At 41.4% G+C, this 11,627-nt stretch overlaps 1 protein-coding gene across 2 annotated transcripts in view; it reads right to left on the reverse strand.

Annotated features, from left to right (window-relative positions):
• The window catches only part of fam160a1 (family with sequence similarity 160 member A1), a 30,138-nt gene extending 19,187 nt beyond the window's left edge, over positions 1-10,951 (reverse strand). For both annotated transcript variants that reach the window (XM_022738266.1, XM_022738265.1), the window contains exon 1: positions 10,886-10,951. The gene's annotated coding sequence lies outside the window, so the exon portion shown is untranslated. The remainder of the gene's footprint in view (positions 1-10,885) is intronic.
• Between the last annotated feature and the right edge of the window lie 676 nt (positions 10,952-11,627).

Raw genomic sequence — 11,627 nt, forward strand, 5'->3', positions numbered from 1 at the left:
GCACGTACACTGTCATACACTGACCACATAAACGGCTGTTCAACCTGTGTGCTCTGTTCTGCTGTTGGTGCTTTGCCCGGTAACAATTCAAAGCTGTGGGTTTCTTCATCATGAAAGCGCGATGTCGTGTAAACACGGACAGTGAGAGGGAGACAGATGGAGAGAGATGTGTGTGGGTGCGTGTGCTAAAGAGGAGTCATCAAACACTTATTTTGTTTCTCAGGCTGGTTTTGTGCCTTGCCGTTAACTCACACATGCAATCTTTCTTCCATTAGCACAGCATAGAAGCCGTCCATGGAGTCGCACACAACTTTTTTTTCATGCATATCCAGTAGGACCCTTTTCAGTTTAGTGCCTTGCTCAGGGCAAAACAGCACGTGGACAGCAGGAGTTCAGATCGCGAAGAACCAACGTTGTGATTAACAAACAACCTGCTGCACCAACTGAGATACAGCTGCTCCACAGCTTGACTTAATTTTTCTATTTAAAGTCTGACAGCATTTTAAAAATGGCTGCCGGGCTGACAAACAAGCATCAGCTGTTGATTGCTGAAGCTGACAGAACGCTTGACATAATTTAATCATTTATAACTAGTGTCATAATGCTCCTGTGTGATCATCATACCTCCTATGTCAGCAGAGAAAAAGCTGATACCAAGAATGGTTAATTATTTTTCACAACACGAATTGTACATGCCGCTGTTTCCATCTCCCATATAAAATGGCTTCAACTACAAACTAGTGGCTCAGCTTTTGCAGTAGTTCAGACCAATTTTATTTAAGCAATATTTGAGTTTTTAAACTCTCAGTTATCAAAATATTGGTCTTCATAGTCCATTATTAGATGAGTTTAGGCATTCACTAGTAGGGCAAACAATGACAGACAAATAGTAGCAAAGTAAATTTACATAAGCCATAATTTGGTAATAAATTAGCAGGAAAATTATAGAATTAATATCACCAGCAGAGCCTTTTCTGACCTGGAGATGCAGCAAACCTTCATTTTAGTGGACAAAGTAACCCGTATTGCTTGATTTGCTGCATTCAAATGTCGTTGGTACTTGCTTTAAGTACCAAAGTAATGGTCCTGGAGCAGCTCGCTGTCTGCTGCTCTTATACTGTAGTTTGGCTGTTTCAGGGTTACTGATTTTGACGTGGTATTTTGTTTTGTTTTTCAGTGGTCTAACAGGTTGCAAGACTAGCCCGATGTAGGCAATGATTAGCCCTCTCAGACAACAACACACCGGCAGCAACTGCTCTCAAATATGCCCCATTCTGTACAGTATATTTATGTCTTCAACAATCAGCCAATCATGGTCAAGACTTGGATTTGAAAACTCAATACACCACAACTGAGACTGAGTACCAGCACCTTATAATACTCTGAACAATTTCATGAGGCTCTAAAACATTTTCCAGCACAACAAAGAAAGACACTTGTTTTTGAAGAATGAAATGTGCTTTTTCAACTAATTTAGCAAAGGCCTATTAATGAAAGTCATGACCCACATTGCGCTCCCATTTACAGCACCTGCTGTCATGTTGTCACCCAGCAGGGGAGCCTACAGTTACCCACAAGACACTGCTCTACTTCCCCAAAATAACCTGACATACAGTAGAGCTAGAGAGCACAGCCAAAATATAGGTTGTAGAAAATACATCTTTTGTGTGTGTGAATCAGAGTTGGTTCTGAAATAGTTTGTTGTAATGAGATAATGTGAGGATGCAGTTCTATGTGTTTACATTGTGTTTGTTTACATTCTCAAGGCAGACATATACAAGTCTCAATGGATTCTCCTGATTGGGTAATTTCCAATTATCCAATTATGGCAATTTGATAATTATACATATTTGTTGCCGCCTCATCTCCACAGCCAGAAACACGAGACACACGAGCAGAGAAAACCAGTCTGAGATTTCCCACAGTTAGCTGCATTCATAGATAAAGTGTTTGCTATTTCTTTTCTGCATGAGCGGATATTAGACGTCACAGGGTCACGTTCTGGAGAAACACACAATGCCAATGCTAGCGAACATCATTCTCACAATGTTTTTCAGTATTTCTTTCCTCACTGTGTGTTGCTGTTGCTGGGAACTATGAATTTGATTAATTTCTATACCTTCCACCCAAATGTCCCAGACTTACAGAAACTGTTGGGGAAACTATTTACCAGGCTGTGTTTCAGCATCTTTTAAAAGCTGTTGATTGGCCGGGGTGAAGCAGCATCAATACAAATCAAGTCAGGGAGTGAGAAACTTGTTTCCCACGTGCCATAAGAGAAACTACATTACACACTACAACACACACTTTATTTAGCTGAACAATAAGCTTTGATGTAGTTATATTCCTCTGTTCTGCTCCTTTTACATTTTCTTTCACTCTTTATTTTTTTATTCTTTAAAGCTGGAACATGATTACAAGCAAAGTGCTCAGACCACACCAAGAACTAACTTTATCCAATGCGGTCTAATGCAATAGTCCTGCAATACATGCTCCCATCCTGAAGGTTATAATGATCAGTTTTTGTTTAAATTGTTTTAAAGAGGTTTATTTCATAGAAACTGACATTCAAGCTCTCAAAGACATTCGCCCCTGTGGGTTTTATGTGGCTGACTGTAGGCACAATGACTGCAGATGAATCTTGCGATGCGCTCAGACACGTCATCAGTGATGTTTCCCAGGTGTCAGACACCCGCGCCCAGGTGACTCAGTCAGGAGGACAAATCAAGCCCTAAATTGTGTCTGAGCAGCATTCTGACACAGGTTCCTGTGTTTGATCTGCAGCCACTGCGCTCCTGAAGGCTTTCTTTCTTTGCCCAGTGACTCCAAATTGACTGAGGGCCTTGTAGAGTGACTGCCCAGGAAACCCTCTGCAGCTCGCCTCTAAGGGCCAACACTGTGCCACCCCTATTGTGGCAATCCTCAACCAAGCCCCGGTAGCTGGCAAGCTTCCTCTGGTGCACCTTTTTCGTCTCAAGCATGACCGTAACCTGACTGTCAGCTCGAGCACAACCACCTGTCTAGATGACTCCGACTGCAGCATGATGTCTGGCTCTGGTTGACGGCTCTGCAGATGGTATCAGCCAGTGTCTTCAGGACCTGATGATGAAACCAGCAGTAATGCCCATGTCCCAGGACCCTGGTGTTTCAGTCCTCATCCAACAGAAAGGATTTGATGGGCTTGGCAAGGCATCATAGACTAATGTCAGGTGTTAGGGTTCAGCTTGCCAAAGCCCCCGCTCCCCACCCTCATGAGTGAATGAATACAAATGCTCAACCCAAGAAAGATTAAACCTGCCCATTTTTCTCTCCACCAACTCCTGAGGGAAATATCACGCCCTTTAGCTGCTGAATGCTCCGCTGTGTTCACCAACTGGGTCAGAAGTGCACTGTGGGTATGAAAACATCTGGAAACAACACTGATGAGAGCTGATGAACTAAACCAGAAAGTTATGGGCCAGAAAACCAAAACAATGAGTTAACAGACTCCACAGAGCTGAGGGGAACTGCAGAGTCTAATGTGAGTTTGTCACTGCAACAACCCCTTTCAAATACATGTAGTCATAATATTATAATATTAATTACTGCAGCCTCAAATAACAATACAACAAAGACTCTGACACAGCCAAACTAACTAAACTAAAACTATTGTGCCAGTAAATATTAATATTTCGACACAAATATGACTGAAAACTGGAATTTTCCCCTTTCTGTTCAAGCTTTGTTACATAAAGAACTCTTGTTCCCTCACTCCCAAAGTAAACATGATGACAACATGATGACAACATGACGACATGGGCTTGGCTTATTGTGTTGCACCTCTGTTTTTATCCAAAGTAGCATCAGAGGAATCAAAAGGGGAAATAAAGGAGCAAACATGGTTTAAATATGACAGAGAAATGCTCTTCTCTTGTCCTTTTTTTTCTGATCTGGTTTCTGGCATTGTTAGCTTTCTGTCATCCAAGAGTTTGTCACACACACGGGTGTTGTCTGGCTAAATAGCTCAGAGGCAAGACACACCCTTCACTCAGCATAAAAGATCATCTTTCATGATAAACAGGAGTTTTAAACCTCAAGTCCACAGGCAAATTTGAACAACTATGAGCATCACAGACACATTTCAGTACAGTTATTTTCTAAAAGTTGTATTCTTTCTAAAGCAGGGGGAATTTTGGCTGCTAAATACAAGTTTCATTCAGAGTTTCATTTCTCCTGAACCAGCGTTACAGCCCATTTCCCCTCTGCTGAAGGTGACACTCGCGGGGAAGAAATTTACAGTGGCCAGGTGGCAGCCATGGTAACCAAGAGACAGACAGGCCCATTAAAGTGATAGCAGCTGCTGAAATATTCAGGGCTACAGGTGAAGCCATTGAAAAGCCAGATAGCGCCTTGTCTGACTATTTATAGGCCTCTCTGTCCTCATCCAATCAACAACACAGCAGGATGAAAAAGCCATTCATTTTCTTATCTGTGTCCATTATTCCCTTCAGCCAGCAGGCAGTGACCACCGTGTTGGACCATTCATCTTTAGGAGGGACAGACTCAGACTGAACTCATGTTCACAGCTTATTACAAAGATGAAATGGACATGAGGATATTTTTAATGATTGGACAACCTCTAACTATCCACTTTTTCACTGCTAAATATTTACTACAAAAATGTCAGTTAATGAAGAAAGAATGATAGTTATTAGGAATGTTTTCATGAATTGCTCACCAAGCTGATTTTGACAGTAATTGTCAGTTTGTCAGTTATTTTCTGGCCTTTATGAATCAGTGCGATGTCGTTTGGGTTATTTATACTTCCGATCAATGAAAAAGCTGTAGGTGAGCATGAGAGGTTTTTTGAGGAAGTGGATTGATTGTTGGCATTTTAGTCGTAGTGGGGTTTTTTTCTGTTTTCCACATTTAACAGCTGCCTAGTTAAACCTGCAATAACTAATAATCAAGTTGTGAACATATAAAGCAGATATGGCAAACTTTTTAACAAACAGTGGCCAATTTACACATCCAGGAGAGACCTGAGCGATATTAGAATTTATCTGAAGTTGAGTTTCTGATGAATGTCAGTCCAATAATCACTTTCTTTTGGCTCAGTTTTTGGGCTCTACCAACTCCTGAGGGAAGTCTGGTTCTTTAGCTGCTCTGCTATGTTCATCAGCTAGTCGCTAACTTTGTCTGCCTGCCTGCCATTTGGTGCTCTGCGGGTGTGCTCTGTGCACAGCTGCTTGCTGAGCCCAACAGTGATGCCATCAGAGCTCTGAGAGTGAACCAAAACAAAACAGTCCCATGCCATAAAACCAAAACAGTGAGCTCTGTGGTTTCACCACCATAGCTGACCTTAGTTGACATCACACAACACAAAATATAAAAATATTCATTATTTCCCTTTTTAAAGTGTGTGTAAAGCATTGAGTCTGACATGAAGTAACTCTCTAGAAGCCCCAAACTCCAAATGTTTACTATGAAAAATCATCTTACTCCACATATGTGGCCATCATAATTATAACCAGTGGAGCCCGTCAAACAAACTACCACAACACTGACTGTTCCAACAACAATTATGTAATACTCCTAACTTTCCAGTATGTATAATAATTTCACCTAACAGTAAATGATTTCAAAATGTTATGTAATATTATAATGCATCATAACATACAGTATAGTTTGCCCTGTGATTTGTGTTTTGGACCTACTGAGAGAAGAACAATATGGATGAGGAAAATCATTTTGTAGCTTGATTGGCTGTTGTTAAAATAAGTCTCCAAGAAACATCATTGTATCATACATTAAGTATAATTTTTCCATTTGGAGAATGCCTTCAAAAGTCATGGACTCTTTCTACAGGACACAACACACAACGCTCAACAGGTGCTGGATAACGCCTGTAACTAGCTTATGAGATAATACTGCGATTATGTAAGCTGATAGCGTTGCTCCATGGTGCACATGAAGGCTAACAGGGTGTTGGCGAGTGTATTCAGATGGAAACTGGTTTCAGAAATAGGCCGTTCCTGCCATATTGTTCAGTGATCACATGATGAGATTCATTAACATGTCCAAACACAAACAGGTGCTTTGTTTAGCCGGGAGGGCGGAAGAGGAGGAGAAAGTCAAAGAAAAGCTCAGCAGAGAGACGCACAGCAGTACCATCGACCCCGAGAGGAAAAATATACCTTTCTATACACAGAGTTCTATTTAAAGTAGATAAAGGCCAAACAGAGGACACAAGAGCCCTTATGCCCCATTGTCAAGATCAAAGTCGTGCAGCCGTCGTCACATGCAGCTCTCTTAGAGGAGAGTCCAGTCTACAGTGGAGAGATAAGGATTGGTAGAACTTTATACTGCAGGCAGGGACAGATGAGACACTATCCTGCTTTCTGCTACTAACACTGGTAAAGTGTGATGTCATTCTTCACCTGCGTATGTGTGACTCATTGCATGTACAGTATAGGTGTATACGGTATGTGTATTGATTATTCTTCACCCCCAAGGGAAGGACAGTCTGGGATTAACCCAAAAAATTAAACCATAAAAAAAAAAAAGATTTCACAGTCCACAGTCCACCGGCCCACCAAGATTTGTCCCAGTAGTCCCAATGGACAGTCTGACTATTATACATCTCATACTGGTTAGATACTAGATATTTAACAAAAACCCAAAGATTGTCAACCTCATCAAAGTGCTACAAGAAAAGAACCTAGAGCAACACCACTAAAAATATTAGAATCAGCCTAAAAATAATCAAAATAAAAATCTTTACAACCCTTCTAAATTTCCTGAAACATCCTCAGCAGCAGCCGCGACCCTCCACCCTGAAACTTTAAACCACAGCTTACTACACGTTTTGCTCTCCTGTTTTCCTCTGACCCTCACAGGTTAAATTACCTCATTGTATGTACACAATGTGGGCTGGTGACATCACTCCCACTTTCATGTTGGTATGAGGAGACTTCAGCCTATGCCCGCACACCACAATAGGCTTCTGTCAGTGATAAGAATGTGTTTAGTATATCCTATCTCTGCTCCTGCCACTTCCTCTTAAGCTCGTTTGCATCACGTCTCACTTGCTGATAAAAAAAAGAGAAAAAAAAAGTTATGTTTGCATGTGGATTGGGAGGGGGAGGATAGAAGATAAAGCATGTCTGTGAAGTTCAGTGATGTTTATCAGAGAGACGAGAGCGAGCTGCAGCACCGCACTTGTGTAATTAGCCAGCTGGATGAAAAGTACGTAGCTAACTAGAGTTTGCTTTTTAAAAGGGAAAACTAAAATGCCTCTTGGGCTCATCTGTGTCAAATATTTGCTTGGGTGTGGATGACTGTTGTTTTTTTCCTCTGTTCCGTTTTCACCCTCTTAAGACCAACTTTTCTTTGCATTTAAAACGAGTTCAGTTGAGGAAAGGACCATGTTTATCTTAGCCTTCAAGAGATCTCACACTTCTCCTTTATGTTGAGTTTTTTTTTTTCTCCTCATCATTTTTAAAAAGGCAACAGAGATGCAAACTCATATACACACCGTTGGTTGGTTGCATTAAACACTGGCCTCTACACCTGCACTATATTTTTCTTCTTACTTCATGTCAGCTTTCCTACAACAGAGGACAAACCGCAGGCTCCATAAACATAACATTCACACTTTCATTCCAGCTGCTTCAGAAGTGGTTTAACCAGATTTAGTTACAATCTCTTTTCTTCTCTCAACACTTCAAGGGCAGTTCTTCAGGTTGGAATACAGCCAAGCTAACAAATTATGCTAAAGACGCTAACAACAATAAACCCCCATAAAAAGTCATTATAGGAATACTTCAACATTTTGGGAAAGTAGAGTAAAATGAGAAGCTTAATGACACTCTCAACAAAAGCTAAAGGGTTTTGTTTTTCCCCTACATGTTGAGCTACTCTTATAATCCAAAATAGTGGTTAAATTAAAAGGTGATACTTTACTTTGTGCTGAGCCTTTAAGAAACGCTGCCAGTGACTGTTGCCACATAGCTTTCATATTGCCTGTAACTTCTCAGAGTCAGCGCCAGGGCACGGGTGGCGAGGGTGGGGCTAATCCCAAACACGGGACAAAGCTGATCTTGCTTGGTCATGGTGGGAATGGGGGGAAAAAAACATGTTAACATGCACAAACACCTGCTGGTATAGTGACCACAATGCCTCTTTCTGTTCTTCAGACTGACTTAGACAGGAACTGCTCCTAATGCTTTTACTATTTACAATAACGTACATCTGCATGTTACTCAAGATTTAAAGTCTCCACATTTTCTGAAAAACAGTGTTCAGTGACAGTCTGCTCAACATAGGCAGCAACAAGCAAAGTGAAGCTGATCTCATCCCAACTTGTGACCTAAACGACCTAAACATCTAATCCCATTAGTATGACCATTATTCACAGTCTAGAGATGCTGTGTGCGAATATCTCTGTTACAGGTCTGTTCGCCAAACGGACTGCGAGTCTCTTCTTAACATCACTAGCATTCACAGAGATGACTGATAAGCCACGCATTCCTCTCATTCCTCAGAAACGGTTCACAAAGTATCAGAAAGTTTTGCCCGTTCTTGCTGCATGTCAGCATTTATCTTCAGCCGACTTATGTTTAAGGTGCCGATATGAGAAGCTGCAGATACAGCTGGGATTTACATCTTTGCAAATGTAGGGAGGGGAACAGATTATGAGGCATTACGAGCCCACGCGGCATATAACCAATTACATACGACAGAGATCACACTGCATAAATTTAGACGGCATTGCCTGAGATTTCTCTATAAAACAGTCTTGAATAAGTTGAGAATAAGTGTAGCTTTGTTTAAAACAACAAACAACAAAACCTCACACATTTACATCCTTTATCGTGGTGTATAGTGAAAATACTGCAGAGGAGCTTTGATAGAGTGACATGCCATCCCCTCAGAGCAGCCCAGCTGTGAACAGCCTGCAGGAGAGAGCCACCGGTTGTGTGCTAATGAGCTTTAAACAGGATCCACATGAAGGGAATTTTTAAAACTAGCTCAGCAACTGCAGCAGCCACATCTGATCATGACATGTTTGTTTGTTGAGTTTGTGGAGGAGGAGACGCTTGTTTTCATATTAAAGAACAAACAGTTTGACGAAGAGGGAGAGGGAGATAGTTAATCTTGTCATCACGTGGCCCAAGTATGGCATAGGCCTATCAGTCACGTGATAACACATGGCTGCGTGGTAGGGGAGTGTGAAAGTGACCATGACCAAAACATGATACAGGCCACATGATAACAACTGGCTCATCTCCATAACAACTGAGCAAACTCCATCTGACCGTGAAGGAAGCAAGATCTGGATAATGATGGGCTTCATAGGCTCGTCGCAGGATTTTCTAATAATAAATAAAAGTTTTGATCATAACCCTGATCCCGAGCATCAACACACACCGAGGAATCATGGGACACTTGTGCTAGGTTCGTTTCAATCAAGTGCATTCCTGTAAGGTCAACAGTTCAAGAGGAAACTGTTACTTAAACTGTTTTTTTAAGTGTTTCAATATTTAAACATGAGAATTAAAAAGTCTAAGCAACCAAACTTTAAGAGTTGAAATTATTATTTCATTAATTGATTACTTTATTGTCATTAAATGAAGCTATTTTGATAATTGATCGATCTTCTCAGATGTGAGGATTTGGTGCTTTTCTGTGTCTCACATGAAGATCATTCATCAGACAAAGAAACAATTATGATCAGCACTTTTCACTATTTATAGACTATGATATAATGATTAACTGCTTCATTGAGAAAATAATTAACCGCTAAGTCAATAATAAAAAATAATTGTTAGTTGCAGCTCTAAAAAAAATCAGCAGCATCTGTTAAAAAACTTTTGAAATATCCAGCTAACTTCCAAAAACAGACTCACAAGCTCACAAACAAACAGGGTGGAGAAAATAACCTCCCAGGCAGCCGAGTAATAAATCAGAGGGAGGATGAGGTAACTCTTCTGGCTTTTTCTCTCCAGAGAGAAGCTGAACAAAAACACTGTTACAGTCATTCATCTCTTTTCTCAAAGCAACCAGCCTCTAAAAGCTTAGTTTACATCAGGTGACTGTTCAGAGACATTGATTTAGCAGGTGGACGAGAACACCTGTACAGGAATGACACTCACACAGGATGAGCAGCCATGAAACATTGATGGTGTTTGCTGGTAACTCGACACCACCACCTACGTTGTTCTGCCCCCCCCCCCAAACAATGGATATGTGAGTTCAAAGCTTGTGAGGACAGAGGCCTGAGAGGTGAATCAGGACAGGTGAGCTGCACCTCAGGGTCCTCCCGTGTGGCTGTGAGATATAACTCTGCCAACACGTGGATACGGTATTTGTGACGCTGTGGGCGCTGCATGTTACTGCAAGATTATGAAACCAGATGCACTTTAGAACATGTTATTAAGCAGAGGCCGGTTTATTGGCTGCGGTTGCTAAATCGTGAGGTATGATTGGAGACGGGGTGGGTCCACGCTGTCTCTATGGTGAGAACACAACAGTAAAACACAAAGTGTACACACTGCAGAAAAGTCATTACGCAGTTTAGTTTACGGTTCTTTCACTTCACAAGGATGCAAAACTAGCCCGTCGTGTTACTGGGAATCCCCCAGTAAAAACCCAGCAGAGACCAGTGTTTGTCCCCGGGCAGCAGATGGGAGATACCCAACTCCCCCACCCACCCATCCACCCACCCGCACTTGTCAATCACAGAGTCCGCAACTGTCAGAGAAAATAACAAAACACACGCACACATATGGTCCAACGAAACACCACAAACGTCGCTGTCATGTTGTAGTTTAACAGCTGAGTTAAAGATACAGTTGGACACAAAGCCAAAGGTTGTGTTTCGAGTTCTTTCTTTCTTTCTTACCGTCGCGCCCGGACGGATCCTCCGGTTGGACGGAGAGAGCGCACAGCAGTTTGAGCGGCGTCGATCAGCAGCAGCAGGTTTTTTTTTTTTTTAAACACACACTCGGTTTGTCCTCTCAGAAATGAAAAAAACAAAACAAAACAACACCAGGTCACAGCTCCAGCAAAATGCCCCTCTTCGGAAACAGCAGACTGAGGTGTTACATAATGTTAAACACGCTACTTCACCTGGCCCGTAGCGATCACATACAAAGGTGAAACTACACTAATCCTCACTTGAAAGCTCCTCCCCCTGAGCTGCAACAGGCCACATCCAGGGAAGGAGTGTTTTCATGTGTTTCATCTATGACAGACTGTAAGTGGTGTCTGGTGTCCTAGAAAAAGCAGAATTCATCGTAGGGACACTTTGAAGTTGATAGTATTATATTAATTTATGATAGGTTACACATTTGTGTAGGTGTTTGTTGCATTTTACTTTACGTCCTCAAACATGAGTTATTTGATATGTCTGGTTCTGTTTCCTAAAGATTTTTTCCAAAAGTTATTCTGCATGAAAAATCAGCCTGATCCCACTGATTTCATCTCATTATGTAAGGTTATCTGCTCCAGACTATCAGGAGATAGCCTATATATGATATATGACAAAGATCTATATGACGCCATCTGTTGGACAAAAAAGTGACACAAAAGCTGTGTATGCCACTTTATCTTTAAAAAAAAATTAAAGGATATTCCCCATTTGT

The sequence above is a fragment of the Seriola dumerili genome, unplaced genomic scaffold, assembly GCF_002260705.1.
Source record: "Seriola dumerili isolate Sdu_G_001 unplaced genomic scaffold, Sdu_1.0 BDQW01000035.1, whole genome shotgun sequence".
Classification (NCBI taxonomy): domain Eukaryota; kingdom Metazoa; phylum Chordata; class Actinopteri; order Carangiformes; family Carangidae; genus Seriola; species Seriola dumerili.